Source organism: Dasypus novemcinctus, chromosome 1 (assembly GCF_030445035.2).
Source record: "Dasypus novemcinctus isolate mDasNov1 chromosome 1, mDasNov1.1.hap2, whole genome shotgun sequence".
Lineage (NCBI taxonomy): Eukaryota > Metazoa > Chordata > Mammalia > Cingulata > Dasypodidae > Dasypus > Dasypus novemcinctus.
The window spans coordinates 51,264,919-51,283,715 of record NC_080673.1 but is presented as its reverse complement, the minus strand read 5'-3'; the positions used below and the strand labels follow the sequence as shown (position 1 = coordinate 51,283,715).

The 18,797-nt window shown below is 36.8% G+C and overlaps 1 protein-coding gene across 16 annotated transcripts in view; it reads right to left on the bottom strand.

Annotated features, from left to right (window-relative positions):
* INPP4B (inositol polyphosphate-4-phosphatase type II B) overlaps positions 1-18,797 on the bottom strand; it is a 902,865-nt gene that overhangs the window by 521,165 nt on the left and 362,903 nt on the right. For all 16 annotated transcript variants that reach the window (XM_058287497.2, XM_058287349.1, XM_058287627.2 and 13 more), the window contains exon 3: positions 2,366-2,432. The gene's annotated coding sequence lies outside the window, so the exon portion shown is untranslated. The remainder of the gene's footprint in view (positions 1-2,365; positions 2,433-18,797) is intronic.

Sequence of the window (18,797 nt, the reverse complement as noted above, 5' to 3'; positions counted from 1 at the left end):
ACTTTTTCTTTCTTTTCTTTAGTGTAAGCATTTTCAATTAAGATTTCTAATTAGATTCCATATTTGAAACATATCTCTAGTAGAAAGCAAATGGCAAAAGTTGTAATTAAAGGGCAGCCATCTCTGGCTTTCTGGGAATGAAGCAAGGTGTCTTCTTTTTAAGTTATGAAATCCTAGAGAATTTTTCAAATCTCCCCTAACTTTGGTGAAAGATGCTGAATTGATCTAAAACAGTCAATGCCCTTTCCAATACACATGTTGAGAACCCCTTTTCTGGAATCAGGCTAGCTTAACTTTGGGTCCTTGAGAATTATTGCTGCAAATGTAAAATCTCCACATTTTATATAAGATCAAATCATTCTTTAAATGCCTTGGACAGTACATCAAGTCATTTGTCTTTCTTTAAGAATTTTTGTAGGTGCTTAAATTGTAAGAATTTTTCAAATCAGGGAGAATAAGCATTTTCAGTGAAAAGGAATGAATCAGGGCAATATTTTCTATGGTTTTCCTCTGTCTATTTGACTTAAGAGGACAAATTTACTAATGATGCTACTGAAATTATTTAGTAAGCTCTTATTCCAGTGCTCCCTATGGCACTGAAGGCTATATTTTCACATGTAAAATGTAATCAGTATCTGAAGCACTTAATCATATACTTCAAGTCAAGAAAACTCTTCTGCCTGAAAAAGGTAAATCATTGAAGTAAACAGATTTTTTTCTTTTTTTGGGCTTGAATCATCTGGATTCTAGAAAATTCTCTAAAGTCATTTAATGTGCATAATCATAAAACAGGTCAGGTTACATAAAAGAAGAGAAGCCTCAGAAGTAAAAGGAATCTCTTAGAATGCATATTCCCAAGAAAGAACTCATTATAACATTTCCAAGTGTAATCTGAGAAAATCATTTTTTTAAAATATTGTTATACAGACATATATATGCATATATTTAAACTGCAGAACTTCTAAACACCTTTAATATGTTAATGAGCACTTAAACATCTGGAGAGTATTGCAGTTCTAAGTTTTCTGGCCTCAAACCTTTTCATACAGAATGTGTTATGGAATTACGGTCTGAGGAATGAACACATTGAGGAGTTTTCTGCCCAGTTATCAGACTTTTGTGCTATACTTAGACAGGAGATGACAGGAAAGGGAGGGTAAGATTTGAAAACATCGATATTCAGGAGACCAGGAGAGAAAACCAGATGATATCGCCCAGAAATGCCATGGCGGAAAGTGTCCCGTCAGGCTGGTCCAAAGGCACTGACCATGGATGCCCAGTAGGACTAGGCCAGGGCCCCTATTCCCCCTCATCCCATAATCTCCCAGTTTCAGCTTATATCTCTTTCCATTTCTGTGCCTTTGTTATAGGCACACCAGAGAGATCAGGCTGGGGCTATGGGAGGCCTCCCTTGGGCCAGGACCCAGTGGATGGAGCAGGGGCCAGGGGCCTGCCAGGGCACGTTGTTTGTGGAGGTGCTGTCTGCCTGCCTAGTCCTCTGTGTTTCTAGCCAGCCCAGCACCATCAGGATTCATGGCTAAGCCGATGTGGTGCTGCCCAGGTGGGGACAGGCCAGGCACTGAGCACCAGGGCATCCTCTGGGACACCTGCCATCACCCATCATCTTGTCCCTCGTCGCCTGACCAGCCCTCCTCCCAGACTGTTGCCCTTTGACACAGTCTGGATTTAATAACGTCACACAGGCATTTAATATAAACTGAAAAACAAAAAGAAAAGCCACACTTTTGTTTGTTCCTGTCTGTATTCAGTGCTGTTCCATCTGCCTGGTACTTTTCCCCTCACACTTCAGGTCTTACTTTCAATGTCATCTTCCAGAGAAAGACACTCTGTTTGCCCGGTCCACAGCAGATTCCTCCCTTGTCCTCCATAATTTTTGCCATAGGAGCCTGCTCTTTCTCTTCATAGCATTTACCAGTTTTTCTTTATGTATTGATATTTCATGTCTCCCCCACTAGACTATAAACACCACGTGGTCAGGAATGGACTGTAACTGTTCAATTCTGTAAAATCACCAAATGCTCATAGGTGTGTACCTGCCAAGCAACAGGGTCTTAATGAATATTTGTTGAATTAATAACAAATAATAAGGATAAATAATTAGTTTACCCTTTCACATTTATGTCAAGGTCTATTCTGACTAAAACACTCAAAATTGGTTTAATGCCTATCTAGAAATTAATTTCTTTTTAGAATATGATTAATGATCTATAACACTCAGTCACACATAACTTAAGACAACAAATCGGCATTTTTAAGCTATTTAAAAATAATAGGGGCTATAAGCTTGAATTAATCATTGGCCTAAGTGAATATTATGCATTAATTACTGAGAATCACATTGTACCTGCTTTCTTGTTGTGTTCCTCAAAACAGTTCTGTCCTTTGATTATTGCTTTGATGATTTCAGAGCTCTGTAAAGGACAAAAGGACAAAATGTTATGATTTGGTATCTCACTGGGAAATTCTCTTACTAAAGAACCCCTAAGTAAATATTTAGTATGTTTGTAATGTCCATCATTTCAACCTTGGGAACTTATCATCAGTGCAAGATCTATGGAACATAGTTATTTCTTTTCTATGTGCCATATTACTCTGCTTCTTTCAGCTCACTGAGCTGACCTAGAAGGAATTATAACTGATACTTATTTATTGCTTCCATGTGCCAGAAACTATTCTAAATTATATGAATTAAACCATTTATTCCTTGAATCATCGGGTGGGAAAGGATTAGTTTGGCAGACCTGGGTTGCTCAAACCCTGTACTTTCCAAAAAAGACCTGTCTTGAAGACTTCTAGCAAATAACCTCTGAGTTCTTGGAATATTCTGCCTGATAAGAGTTTTTGGAGTCCTGAGGCTTGGACCACAATGTATTTATGGGAAATGCCTATTTTATATGCCAGAGATCTTAGGCCATGCTATACCTGTTTGACAAGTTAAGTATATGCTAATAATGAAAATTTATGGTGAATATCTCCCCCCCCACACACTCTGGGGGAGGGAGCTGGGGTCAGTTACAGGAGCACTGCATACCTATGTGACTGGCCCTCAATAAACACCCTGGACCTCAGGGCTCAGTTGAGCTTCTCTGGCTGGCAACTCTTTGAACACATTGTAATACATCACTACTGGGAGAAGTAAGCCTGTCTTGTGCTACTCCTCTGGGAGGGGGACACCTGGAAGCTTGTGCCTGGTTTCTCCTAGACTTTGCACCATATCTGTTTCTCTCTGCTAATTTTAATCTGTATCCTCTTACTGTAATAAATTGTCACCAAGATATAACAGCATTTGTCCAAGTCCTGTGAGTCCTTCCAGTGAATTATCGAGCCTGAGAGTGGTTTGAGGACACCCAATACAACCACCCTATGAGGTAAGGTACAATTATTAATCCATTTTAGAAAAACTGGCAAAGAAAGGTAATTTACCTCAACCAGAGTCCTACAGCTAGCTTAAGAATCAGTATTTGAATTTGAACCCAATGGTCTGGTTCCAGAGTTTTGGTATTTAACCATTTTGTATGTTGTTTATTAAATTCTTTACTATTATATATTATTCAATAGGAATATAAACAAATACTACCTAGTTCTTTTTCTTAGTTATCAGGGATGATAATTTTCAAAATTAAAATTTACCATAATCTACCAGAATTACCTTTTACCTTTCAAAAAGAGAATAATAACTCTTATTCTTTGGAGTTAAAGTTTTTCCTTCACTACCACATTATGTAAAAAACAAACTTTCTCCCAGTGACTTATTTAATACAGACATGACTTGAGATATTCTCATTCATTTTCATGTAACTATCTCCATTTTCATAGGAAGATGGAACAATGCTTCAAATCACACTAGGCCTTATTTAATTTGAGGAAGACAAACACCTTATCAAAATTTTCTTAAAATTTCTCATCTTTTCAGACTGATAAATTCAGTGAGTTATTTTTTAAAGTTTAATAAGAGAAAGCATGAAACCAGTCGCTCAGTGGCTCATAAAGAAAATAAAAGTCATCTATTTGTTTCGAAACATAAAAGAAAAAAGTAATATACCAATTACATAGAAAAGTCATAAGTCTGTTATATGAAGCTTTTATTCAGGCAGGCTTTGCAAAAACCACGTTTGTCTCATTAGTCATTGCCATTAGGTGTCTGAGACAGTAGCTTTATTCTAACACTTAAAATCAAAATTCATTCTCTTATCTTTTTCAAATCCACCTAAAACTAAGCATTGTGCTCTGTTGTGCTTACAGGGGATGGCAGTGTACCAGCCTTATTACCAGAATGGACAGCACATCACCTCCTGGTATTCTGAAGAGTCATTACCATAGGCAAAGGGAATGAGTCTACCTTGTAAATACAGTGTGGATGTACAGAGGTCAATGCAGTCTCACACAATCTATCATGTTCAAACAAGCCCTTGAAATACTTTTTAAAAATACAAGTACAGCATACAAAGGAAGGGCAAAACCTCATGCCATGATGATGAAGTACATCAAATGTAAACTGGACAACTGTGCAAGCCCAAAGAATAAACTCTACAGTGCAGAGGTAGCAACTGTGTTATGGGAGCCTGAGTCTTTCAGACTTGCTCTGTTCCCATTACAGTGTTATTCACCATATATCAATACTCATCATGTGGCAGGAACAAGTATTTGCCCAAACCCATCAAATGTCAGGTCACCTTAAATAAACATCTCTCAGTTTATGCAAACAGAAAGCCCCATTTAACACTTGCCATTGCCGCCACAATTAATGATCTAATAAGATCATTAATTAGGCACAAAATTTTTCTTAGAAAATACAAAATTCTATTTGAAATATCTTCTGGATGTTAAACTGAATTGAATACTACTGGTTAGGAATAAAATGTGGAATGTTAAAAAAAAAAAATGGAGTGGCCTCTATTGCGCTTCCACCTTATGCCGTAGAGCTTGGAGCATGGTTTCTACTCCTATTCCATTTGTGACCCTGTGTGATGTTTTCATCACTTATCCATCTTTCCTTCTACCCCAGAGTCCAGGTATGATAAATCCAGAGCTATTTGTCTTTTCCATTTGACCCTTGGAGGAAAACTGGGCTTGGTGATACCAGACACTCCAGGTGACGCCATGTCAAGAAACGCCAGCTGGGATTCTGAGGCAGGAACTGAGGGGGGTGGAGTTTAGAAGAGATCAAGAAGAGAGGGCAAACCATGATGTCAGGAAATCATGTAACTTCCAGATCCTCATGGAGTCCTGGAAGCTCACATATTTGCTCCCTAAAAGATCCACCATTTAAATGCCTGCCTCACGGATGATTTGCATACAGTTACTAGAATCTGTTTTAATAAACTGTCTCTAAAATAACTGTAAACAAATCTGCCCTATCTCAAAAAAAAAAAAAAGGTTTTTAAAATCTGACTTTTATTTTCCAATTCCCATCCTTTATTATAAAGCAAAGTAGAATGTGGTTGGCAATAGATTATCTTTAACATGGTCTTCAGGTCAACTGAAAAACTATGAAAAGTTTCTATCAGAATTAATAATAATAACCCAAGAGAAGTCAGAGGATACATGGTAAATAGCTTTTCCATATAATAGCAATAAATAGAAAGCAAAATTTTCAAATCGGATACAATTCCCAAAGGCAATATTAACAACCCAAATTACTACAAGAGTAACAACAAAATCAATAAAGTACCTATGAATAACTCAGGAAAGAAACCTATAAAAAACTATAAAGAAAAATAAGCAGCTTGAATATTTGTATGAATGGGAAAGTATATATAGTAAAAATAATAATAATTCCCAAATTAATTTGTTTTTTAACATAATTCCAATCACAATTCCTAATGGAACTAATTTCTGAACTTGTTAAAATTTTGTAAAGTTTATTTGAAGAAAGAATATTATGAATATGAATATTATATGAGACAATTTGCTCTAATGATAAAATATAGTATTGTGATGTAACATTTAAAGCAGTATAGAACTGGCTCAGGAACTATAAACAGATTAGTGTGAAATATGGATATCTCAGAAACATCCCATTTTATTCATGCAACAAATATTTAATACCTCTTAGTACCTATACCAAGCACTGTGCTAGTAATGAAAGGACAACACAATTCTTCCCCTCATGAAGTTTGGTAGGAAAAAGAGATGAATAGCTATTTTCATTGCAATGAAAGTTAATACAAATGACTATAAGACTCTACAGATGAATATAGAAAGCAAACCTAAATTCAGTGAATGTAAAATGAGTACCACAAATTAATGAGAAAGAAAGGAATTATTTAATAAATAAAGTTGAAATAATTGCCTTGCTTCTTGGAACAAAATGAAATGTGTCCCATTTAACATAGACATATAGTCTAGATGTATTAATATGAATACAAATAAATACTAACATAAAAAAAATTTTAAGTGAAATTAAATATTCATAGAACTTTTTGGAGAGGTAAAATCTACCTCTGAAGCTTACAAGGAAAAAGCTTGGTAAATGACAAGGAAAAAGGCTTATAGATTGGAATATGTAAAAATGAAATACTCCAGTATGTTTTTCAAAAAGGAAAAGCTGATATGAAATTATTTGTAATTTGTAATAAAGATATAAAAATTGATTTCATACAAAGTAAATACCAAAAGGAGAAATATTCAAAGGGTAATTCAGCAATGAAGAAACAACATATTAATGAAGATATGAAAAAATGTTTAACTATATTAGGAATAAAGGAAATAAAACAATGATCAACAATTTTCATCTAAGAAATTGGCAAAAAAGAAAAAATTCATTCTTGAATCTATTTTGATATTGCTTTGAATACTACTTTCGTAAGTTCCCAAATATATAAGCTGGACATTGTGGGAAGGAATTTAGCTAAATGTACTAAGAGCTATAAAAGAGATTCTACCCTGTCCCAGAAAAATCTAGGAAGCACTATCATCACATATAGTTAGCTCAAGATGCTCATTTCAGGTGAACCCTGTCTTAATTTGCCTCAGGGCAACCAAAGCAAAGTACCAGACATGGTTTATAATGGGAATTTTATTTGGTATAAAAGCTTATAGTACCATAGCCACAAAATGTTCAAATCAAGGCATCATCAGAGATGCTTTCTCGAAAGTCAGCTACTGGTGATTCTGGTGTTCTGCCACACGGAGATTAGGCATATGGCAGGGCTTGTCCCCTCAGCCTTGAGCTGCTCCTTGGGACCAGGCCCTCAGGGGCCTCTTTCGGTGCCTCTGTGCTCTGCTGATCCTAGACTCTGAGACCTCTCTCAACCTCTCTGCGCTCTCTGCCTTTCTGCAATTTTAGGGGAATCTGGAGTCCTCTTTCTCACATGGCCAAGCCAAAAATGGTAGAGCTCCCTTTCCCATGTCCTCTTTCTTTCTGTGTCTCTGTTTATATAAGACCCAGCAAGAGGGAGGAGACCCAACCTGAGCCATGCCTCCCTGAGGTAGTCTAATCAAAAGCAATCTAATCAAGTGATATAAAGTGAATCTAATGCAATCTAAGGGCAGCACACCCATAGGAAGATTAGTTTAAGAACATAATCCTTTTCTTTTGGGGATTCATCACATTCAGACTGTCACACTCTCCTTCCAACCTTACATCACCAGCACAGAAATCAGAAATCTACTTCTCAGTCTTTCTTGTGACTATGGTGGAAGTTTGTGACCTTTCTGATAAGATGCCATTGTACAAGGCTTCAACTTAGAAACTTGTGTTGCACAGAATCCATCTGGCAATCCATTCTGAAGACTGACATCTGTCACCTCTCAGAGACTATGGAGGTAGAGGTCCTACTATCAGGTCCAGTGGCAGCAATGTGGGTGGTGATATCTGTACCAACAGCAATAGCACTGGATTTTCCCTAGAGCAGCACTCATGAATTTGGCTGCAGTTTGGAGTGCCTGGGTGGGTGGCCCCAAGCCTAAGTCTCTGTCCATTAACACTTTAATGGACCCTAAGTACTTTTGCCATAGTGGGCCCCTTCCTCCATTATATATGTGTGTGTGTAACCATATTTATATGTGTGTGTGTGTGTGTGTGTGTATGGGTGCTTGTAAAATTATATTTTATAGCTGAATTGTTATAAAGACAAATATGTATTTATTTACATAATATATATTACATAATAAAACATTTTCTTTAACCTAAAGTCTATTTTTTTCCTTCAATTTTTAAAAGAAATTAAAACATTTTAATGGGCCTCTCAAAGTATTGTGGGTCCCCAAAACTTTACTCACTGTGTATGATGGATAAATTGTCCCTGGCTGAAGTTTTTAAATGAATTCTTTTCCTTTTAAACTAGCTAGAATGTATTCTGTGTTTGACACTAAGAAACTTTATTGAACAAACAATGAAATGATACTGAAATTTTTACTTTTCAATGTATAGGATTTCTCAAATTCTTTGAATAAGTATGTATCACTCACAAAAGAAAAATAATACATTTATGAAGAAAAAGGAGACAAATTCTCATTAATCAATGTATCATAGTAACATACAGGATAAAATGACAAAATGTACATGCACATCTCAGAATCCCCAGCTAGAAAGGAACTACAAATATCATTGTGGAAAAAAATGTCAGTTGGCCCTGCCATCTATCTGTTGTTTGAATCACCTCTAGCCCATATTCTGACCAAGTTGTCAAACTCATTACCTCTGGAAGAAAACAGATTCCCCAGTTCCTTTAAGGATAATTTATCATTTAATATCTGGTAGCTTGAATTCTAATAAAGAATTAGACTCTTAAAGTCATTATCCATAGGAAGAAATAAAATCAAAATAAAACTGTCCGTCCGTCTCTTTTCATTTGTATTTAAGATTTCCATTTGACCAATGATCAGGAGAAATACTATGTGGTTTTGAAATTAAAAGTATGTCATCAGAGTTCCAGGAACATGGTGTTGGAGTAGGCAGGCAGGGCCCAATTCTCTCACAAAAACAATGGAGAATGGGCCAAAAGCTATCTGAGGGATCTGCTTTGAGGGTCAGCAAACCAAGACAGTGCTACACAACTCCCAGGAGCATGAGGGCAGAGAGATGAAGAACCTGAAACAACAAATGTGACTTAACAAGGCTTGTGGTGGCCAAAAAGAGCTCCCAACCCCCACCCCCAAGATATTTAGCCTGGCTCACTATAGCTGACTGAGAAGGGAACAGACATCTTGCTTCCTCTCAGCTGTTACAAGGGAAAAGGGAGGAGGAGATTTGGGGTGGGGGGGAGCCTTCAGTGAATTCAGCCAGCAGAGCCTGCATTGAATTGAGAAAATCTGTGCCCCATTAGTGAGTCTGTAGCCTGATTTTGATAACTTAAGCTGAGCAATTTTTAAAGACTTAGAATAAGTTAAACCAACTATCATAAAAGGGCTGGGGGAAAAAAAAAACAATATGCAAGAGAGAAACTGGTCACCAGAATAAATTCACCAACCATTCAGATGCATAGACATTAGCAAAAATTACATGCCTTACTGGGAAACAGGTAAAGATGGCCCAGGCAAAAGGACACACCAAATATCCTGAAGAGATATAAGATTTAAGACAAACAATGATAATTATAAAAATTTCCTAAATCAATTCAAAGAATTGAAAGAAAATATGAATAAAGAGAAAAAAAATACTAAGATACTGATGAGCATATAGAAAAACCTGAAAGCCTGTGAAGAAAAGTAACAGAGCTTATGGGAATGAAAGACCCGATGGATGAGATTAAAAATACATTAGATGAACTAAGAGCAGATTTGAGGGAAGTGGATGTTGCTCAAGTGGTTGAGTGCCTGCTTCCCATGTATGAACAGCATTTTATCCTGGTGCCTCCTAAAACAAAAACAAAAAACCAACAAACACAAAAAAAAAAAAAAGAAAAAAAATAACTCAGGGGAGCCAACGTAGCTCAGTGGTTGAATGCTGGCTTCCCATACATAAGGTCCTTGGTTCAATGCCCATCACCAGTACTGAAAAAAAAGGGGGAGGGGGGAAGAAAGATTTGAATTGCTCAAAGACAGAATTAGTGATTTTGAAGGAGAACATCTGAACTGGAAAGGACAGGAAAACAGAAAGAGAAGAGAATGGAATAAATGGAACAGAGTGTCAGGGAATGGAATGACAACACAAAATGCACAAGCATTCACATTATTGGTGTTGCAGAGGAAGAGACAGGAAAAAGGGCAAAAAGAATATTTGAGAAATAATGAATGAAAAAAACCTTATGAAAGACATAAATATTAGTATACAAGAAGGACAACAGACCCCAAAACAGGAAAAATCTGAATGGACCTACCCCAAGACATCTACTATTCAGAATGACAAATATCAGAGATAAAGAGAGGATCCAAAAAGCAGCAAGAGAAAAGCAAAGAATCACATACAAGGGAACCTCAATAAGATTAATTGCTGACCTCTCATCAGAAATCATGGAGGTGAGAAATAAATGGTATGATGTATTTAAGGTACTGAAAGAGAAAAACAGCAGGCCAAAAATTCTGTATCTGGTAAAACTGTCCTTCAAAAATGAGGGTGGGTTCATAGTTTTTAGACAAACTAAAACTGAGAGAGTATGTTGCAAAGGACCGGAATTACAAGAGATGCTAAAGGGGCTGCTGCAGCCTGAAGGAAAAAACAAGGCCAAAAGACTTGGAGAAGGGTGGAGAAATGAAGATTATTAGGAAGGATAAATTAAAGGGTAAAAAGACAGACAAGAGTAAGACATGGCAACAGAAAACCAAAGGACAAAATGGATGAAGTAAATAATGCCCTTACAGTAATAACATTGAATGTTAATGGCTTGAACTCCCCATTTACATGCTATCTACAAGGGTCTTACCTCAGACATAAGGACACAACCAGACTAAAAGTGAAAGGTTGGAAAAAGATATTCCATGCAAATAGTAATCAAAAGAGAGCTGGAGTAGCAATACTAATATCAGACAAAATAGATTTTAAGAGCCAAACTGTTATAAGGGATGAAGAAGGTCATTATATATTAACAAAAGGGGCAATTCACCAAGGAGAAATAACTATACTAAATATTTATGCACCTAACATGAGTGTCCGAGGATGCATAAGGTACACACTGGCAGAACCGAAGAAGAAATAGATGTCTCTAAATAATAGTTGGAGACCTCAATGCACTACTCTCAGTATTGGACAGAATATCTCAACAAAAGATAAGTAAAGAAATAGAGTTTGAATAATATGATAAATGAACTATACCTAACAACTGTCTGTAGAGCATCACACCCCAAAACAGTGGGATACACAGTCTTTTCAAGCACTCATAGATTCTTCTCCAGGATAGACCACACTAGAAAACACTCAATAAATTTAAAAAGATTGAAACTATGTAAAACATGCTCTCTGATATAACAGAATGAAGCTACAATAATGGATGGAAAAAGGGGATGTTCATAAAGATATGGAGATTAAACAATACCATCTTAAATAATCAGGGGCCAAAGAAGGAATTGCATTCAGCAAATATTTTTAGACAAATGAAAATGAAAACAAACATATCAAAACCTATGGGACACCACAAAGGCAGTGCTGAGAGGGAAATTTATAGCCCTCAGTGCTTACATTAAAAAAGAAGAAAGAACTAAAATTGAAGGTCTATCTGCACACCTGGCAGAATTAGAAAAAGAACAGTAAACTCTTCCCAAACCAAGCCAAAGGAAAGAAACAGTAAAGATCAGAGCAGAAATAAATGAAACTGAGAACAAAAAAAAATAGAATTAACAAAAGGAAAACCTGGTTCTTTGAGAAGATCAACAAAATTGCTAAATCCTTAGCTACACTGATTAAAAGAGAGAGAGAGAGAGAGAGAAGATGCAAATAAATAAAATCAGAAATAAGAGGGGGACATTACCACTGACCTTGCAGAAATAAGAGATCCTAAGAGGATTCTATGAACAACTGAATGCCAAAAATCTTATGTAGACGAGATGGATAAATTTCTAGAAACACACGAACCACCTACACTGACCCTAGAAGAAATAAAAGACCTCTACAAACCAATCACAAGTGAAGAAATCAAAAGTCATCAAAACCTCCCAAAGATGAAAAGCCCAGAGCAGATGGCTTCACACATGATGTCTACCAATCATTCAAAGATGACCTAATACCGATTTTGCTCAAGCTCTCTCATATAAATTCAGACAGGAAGGTGGAGAGGGGGTCTTTTGGGGACCCAGGCTAACAGAACCCCACCATCTTCCAGGTAGGATAGTTACTCTGAATATGGGCACCAGCATGAAGACCAGGGAAGAGGGAAAATGAGGCTCACAAAGAGCACTTTAAGGGCCAGGTTCTGGGGGGGGGTCACATGATTCTCTTGGGTGCAAAGGGGGCTGAGGCCTGGCTGGGCTGCTTCCCAACAATGTTTCCACACTATGGTCAAGAACAAAGCTCTTAGGTGGACCACTGGCCATTTTCATCACGGTCCACTATAGTTGGAGACTTCGTTAATCTCAATTGGTTCAAGTCAGATTACACACATTGTCTACACCACTGCTAGATGCCTATTTATTGAAAAAGGTAAAATGAATTATTTGGTAATAAATGAGGGCTTTGGTAAAATTGATCAAAGGAACATAGTAAAAAGTTGCCAGCATGTCAGGGAGGAGAGGCAACAGGGGCCAGGGAGGAATGTAGTTCTGGGTGAGATGTAGCAAAATCATCTTCAGGGCATCAGTTATTCAAAAAGGAAAACTACAGAGGTTCTTCTTCCTAAGTTATGTAATAAAAAATAAACATACTTCCTCCAATTATTGCAGAAGTGGATCAAGGAGGAGCACTGAGGTGCTGACTTCGATCTCGACACATCCTGGTCTGGTTCGGCCTTTGAAAGGAATGCTGATGTTTGGGCTCCCGGGAAAGGCCGCAACAAGTCGCACCCTAAGTTTCCAACTGCCGAGGGAGGGAGGAGGGTCCTTGCGAGGCTCAGGCAGCATTTCCTTGTTTTGTTGGTAAACACAATGCCTCTCTGTCCTGCACAGGCTGTGCCCGTTTTTTGATGGTTTTGTTCATCTGTGACTGTCCACACATAAATATTTTCATGGTGGGGAAAATAAACAAACCTACTCCTCAGGCTGCTATTCAGGACATTTTATAATCTGCCCCCTTACAGTCTTCTTTACATAGAATTTCATGTCTCAGCCATATCGTAAATGACTCTTATTTTGTGACATCTGCACATTTCCTTGGTCTAGAGGCAACTTCCACCAGGTAGCTACCTCCTGGGACTTTACCAACCCAGCAAAGGCTCCCACATATGCCAGAACCTCTGTGAAGACTTTTATTGACACAGAACTGAAAATACATACCCAAAATAATTCCCATAAGATTTGTGTTTTGCTGGCTTGTTACACGGCCATTTATTTATACATTGCTATACAAATAAACTACATTTTTTTTCACTCTTCACACTATTTATTATATCCCCTTGTATATAGTAAGAGATTACAGTGTTTCTTGAGTGAGTGATTGAAAAAGTGAAAAAATTTATACTCTAACCTATTGGTTTTTAAACATGTTACATACCAGAATGACTTGGGGACTACAGATTCTAATTCATTATTCTCAGGGTATTCTGCATTTCTAAAAATCTTTCAAATGATTTGATTTCACCAACTTTGGCAAAAACAGATAACTAATCTTGCTGAATCTGAAATAAAACTGTTAATCACACTTTAGAGAAAAAAAAGAGGTCAGGGGATTTAATCACCCAAACATAAACTGATAGGCATATGACTTAGTGCTGGAAAGTTTGGGTAAGATTGGGATCTATTTCCTAGAACAAGCAGTTAAAACTCCTCAAGAAGAGAGCATCTGTTATATTTTGTGTGTTCTAGTGCATAGGATGCGGTAAAAGAGATTACTGTGGTTGAGACACAAAGTAATAATCATCAGAATTACATTACCTTTAGTATACCCATAAGACAGAGGAAACTAAGAAATACTTAAATATTAGAGAAAAAGACTTACAGTGGCAATATGTGGATATTAGTTTGGAAATTATTTTAAATTAAATAAGTCAATTTCCCACAAGAATCCTAGTGATTGCTTACAAAATCCCTTACTATAAACTGGGGAAAAACACATGTTAAAAATCCAAGCTACAGACATGGCTAATGAAAAGACACAAAAATAGTGTTGAAAGGGGGAAGTCACTATTTTTTTGGTTTAAATTTCAACCTCCACTATCAATTTTGAGATAATATAGCTTTGAAATGTTGCTCTTTCAGGTAGCTTCTTGCAAAAGTGGTAAATACTACCAATCAAATGCCAAAAACTGTCAACTAGACTGTTAAAAATCACCTTTCATAATCTGGAAAGACAGGCAGAGTGAGGATAACAAAGAAGCCCTTAAAATAGCCTCCAGGTCGAGAATTATTTAGGAATAATTTTTTTCTCAAAGGCAACTTGCAATATTACCTTTCAAGGAATGTCAAAGCAAATAAAAACTTCTTTTGCCTACATCTATCAAAGGAAAGGTGCCAGCTAGAGACTCAGTGAGCCCCATGATGACTGTTGGTTGAGAGACCACTTATGATCTGAAAACAAACAACCAAACAATATAAATAAATAACGTACTAATCCTGAGAGGCCGTTCTCTTTAGAAGGAAAGATTTTAGGGGACACCATGTCACAAATTGTTTCCTGAAATTGCAGGCAAGAGGTATAGTAAAAAAACAAAATGTAATCATAGAAGCTGGCATTTAAGGGGATTTGCTATATTTAGGTCCCTGAATGGAATAGTTGTTTCCACATTAGAAAGAGTGGTTGAAGCCTGAAACACCAAGACTCCTAGAAGAGAGTCAACCACCAAGAGAAGAGATGAGAGTGATTTCACCTAAGGGAGATGGGGTCTAGAAATACTGAGAGACTTGTTCTTGCATAGTCCATAATATGGGAAATAAGAAAAACACCCCTAGAAAGGGATTTCAGACTCTGTGGTTATGTTTGGCAGCAGACTCAGCAAAACTCATAGTGAAACTGGGTTAATTTCAATGTGACTCCATAATCCTAGAGGGGAAGGCTGGTGCGCAGTTCCCTGAAGCAGTGTTGTACAGGCTTTGGCTCATAGGACCCATGAGAGTTGGTTCTCCCAAATATGGTATGTTTAATTCCAGAGTGAAAATTTGGAGCTCAGTCTGGCATCGAATATGTCATTTTGTCCAATCATGCTTTTATCCGTAATAAAGCTGATATTTAGAGTTCCATTTTTCTATATCCACGCCTACTATAACGGTTGCTTCTAAAGCTTGGCAGGCAAACAAAACATCAATATTTATAACAACCTTCCCTCCTTCTCCCCTAGAACTTCAACACTCAGTACATTTCTTATCAATTAATAACTTCAAGAGTAAAAAGTAGAATTTGTCTTTGATTGGGCTCTTTTTGTTTGGAGAGACTATTTAATTGATACTTTTAAACATATATACAAGCTGTGTATGTGTAAGTTTGTAATAAGGCAGCCATGAAGTAGAGGAGTAAATCATAGGGAAGTGTTTATACTGAGATTAAACCTTGGTTTAGTCATCTATTATTTGCTTTCATAGCATCTAGCACTTCTCCTTTTTGGCACATCATTTATTTGTGTGATTCATTAAGAAAGAGCTTACAATTCCCACTCAGTTGTAAGCTCCATAAACTCCATAAGAAGAAGAGACCATATGCATTTTTTTTTAAAAGGAGTTATCAGGAATTAAGCCTAGGGCTCCGTGTGTGGGAAGCAGGCGCTGAACCACTGAGCTATATCTGCTCCCCAATGAGAGTTGGTTTTTTTATTTGTTGTTTGTTTTTAAGAGGTATGGGATGTGGGAGCTGGTTCATAAGAAACAAGAGCTCACCCACTTGAGCTCTATCTGCTCCCCCATATATATTTATTTAATCACCAGTTTATTTCCAGTACTTGGAACAATGTCTAGTGCGTAGAAAATGAATAACACAATACAGTGTTTAGTATGAACAGAGATTATGATGCAAGGTTAAGTTTTTACTTCTTCCATTATGTCTAATCCCAGAAATCAGGGTCCTGCACAAGTACAACACTTGTTTTGAGGAGTGGAATAGCACAGGGATACAAAACTAACATTAAACATAATGATAGGAACCAATCATAATGACTAGTCTCATGATATGCTTTTGTTTCCATTCCATAGGTCAATGTCAGTGATCTGACACTAGAATTAGCTGGATAATTCAAAATGCACAATAAAGGTTTTCAGACCACAATAAGTCTCCATTTGTTGAGCTTCATTATGTTAAGATGATATGCTGAACAGTATAGAAAAAGTAACAGAGTCAGAATAGAAACAGTTTATTGAGCCAAGATGGTTACTACTTTGCCATAATACACCTGCTCCATTCCATTCCATCCATCATAGCAAAGGTCAATGGGGAACTCTATGAATGAATACTACTAATGGACTTTATTATATTTTGTGCATTATATTTAATAGTTCCCCTAGGTCTTAAAGTTTGTAAATTTGAAATTTTGTGGCTTATTAACGAATGTGAGACCTTTGTGTATATTTTGTATCAAATTGGAAGGAAGGAAGCTAAGAGTGGATACATATAACTAGAGGATGAGAGCAATGAGAAAATGTCTTCTCTAAAGACATGAGAGGCAACCAGTACAGATTCGTGGAATTCAGAACACTCACTGGAAATTCTCAGACATTCTTGGAGACAGACTTGGATTTCTTGCAATTGTAGAGAAAGAGGTCTCAAGATTATTGTTTTTTAGATATTAAAGGAAAATGTGATTCTAGAAAGAAGATGGCATATCCATAGAATCCAGGTCTCTGAATTAACTAAAAAGAGCAGGGATAGGACCTGGGAGTCTTTACAGACTATGCCTTGAAAAGAAGGATGCTGGTGATGGAACAGTTGATAAGGATTGAAGAATATTAGGCATCATGAGAAGCTTAATGCAAAAATATCAAAAACTTTTCCTGCCCTGAACATCATATACAGTTCTTATCATTGTATCTTCAGAGGGTATTTAGCATTTGAGATCCAGAAAACCGCATCTGAAACAATTGGGTGAATGAAGAATGAGGGTTGCTATATGAAGTAAGATTAAAATGGTAAGACTTTACTAACTTGGAAACAGAAGCTGAGGAAGAACATCAACATAAAAGATTAACTGTTAAAAAACTTAGTATGTCTTCCAAATTCAGTACAGATTTATTGAAAAAATTTCAAAATATTAGCATAAAGGAATAAGTTTTGAGGAAATAACATTATCAGTATTTTATTAACATCAATTAGAAATATATTGCAGAAATATACCTACATCTGATAAGAATTTGTCAAACTTAGGAAAACTAAGCCATAGACAGTTTTAAAAGAAAACCTTGCACACAGAGTGTCTTTAAAATTGAAAGCAACCATCTTAAAGCTTCCAGTGGCAATCAAACACTAAAGTTAGAAGTCACCTTGATATATCCACAATTAAATTCTAGAATATTTTGGAAAAAAAAGTGATTTAAACAATAGCTGATATCTATTTTTTTAAAAAAAGAAGGTATATTTACAAATTAAGGAATTCTTCAGAAAAAGGTCTCATTTTTTCAGATGTTATGCAACCTACTATAATTACGAGTCCTATATTTAGTATTCTTTTAATAATGATTTTTATTTTAAAAATATCTATGTGAGCAAAGTATGGTGGTTTGAAGTTATACATATCTGAGAAAAAAACATGGTCTTAAATTTAATCCATTTCTGTGGGTGTGAACCCATTTGTAAGTAGGACTTTTGATGAAGTTACTTCAGTTAATGCATGGTCTGCTTCAATCAGGATGGGTCTTAATCTTACCACTGGAGTCCTTTATAAATGGAATGAATTCAGATATGAGCAAACAAGCCATGGAAGCAATAAGCTGAAATCAACAAAACCTGGAAGAGAAGGGAGAACCCAGAAAATGCCACCATGTGCCTTGCTACATGGCAGAGGAGCTGTAAAAGTTAGTCAAAGGGGTGCTTATGCAAAAATACTAGAAATCTGTTGGCTTTTATAAAGGGTTTTTATTTGGGGCAGAAGCTTACAGTTACCAGGCCATAAGCTTAAGTTACTTCCTTCACTAAAGTCTGTTGCCACATGTTGGAGCAAGATGGTTGGCCATGTCTGGAAGGGTTCAGCCTTCCTTCTTCCTCTTAAGGCTCCATGGGCCCAACGTCTTCTGATCTCAGCTATAGGCCAGCATAAGGCTCTTGTCTCTTCCAAGGGCTTGTTTCTTTCTGGGCTCAGCTGCTCTGTCCTCTTCACAAGGTCAGCTGTAGACTATCAGGCTCATCTCTTCCCAGGGCTGCAGGATCCTGTCTAAGGAGCTATCTCTTTTCCTCTGTGTTCTCCTTCTCTGTGCATTTACTTCCCAGGGTTCCTGTATCAAAACTAAAACTCTCATCTGCTGTTTCATTTTCTCTGTGAGTCCCCAGCCACCAAGGGGGCAGGGACTCAACCTCCTACTGATGTGGCTGAATCAAAGCCCTAATCATAATTTAATCAAGTAAAAGTGAAACATGTGAATTTAATACAATCTAATATGCCCACAGGAGCAGACCAGTTTACAAACACAATCCAATATCTATTTTTGGAATTCCTGAACAATACCCATCTGCCACAGGAGCCAAGGATTATAGGCAGGTGGTCTTTGGAAAGAAAGCATTGCCTTGATAATGCCTCGATTTAGACATTTTCCCAGACTCCAAATCATGTGTGAATAAATTCTGATTATCAAACCTGACCCATTTCATGGTATTTACTTTGGGCTGTCTAGGAAAGTAA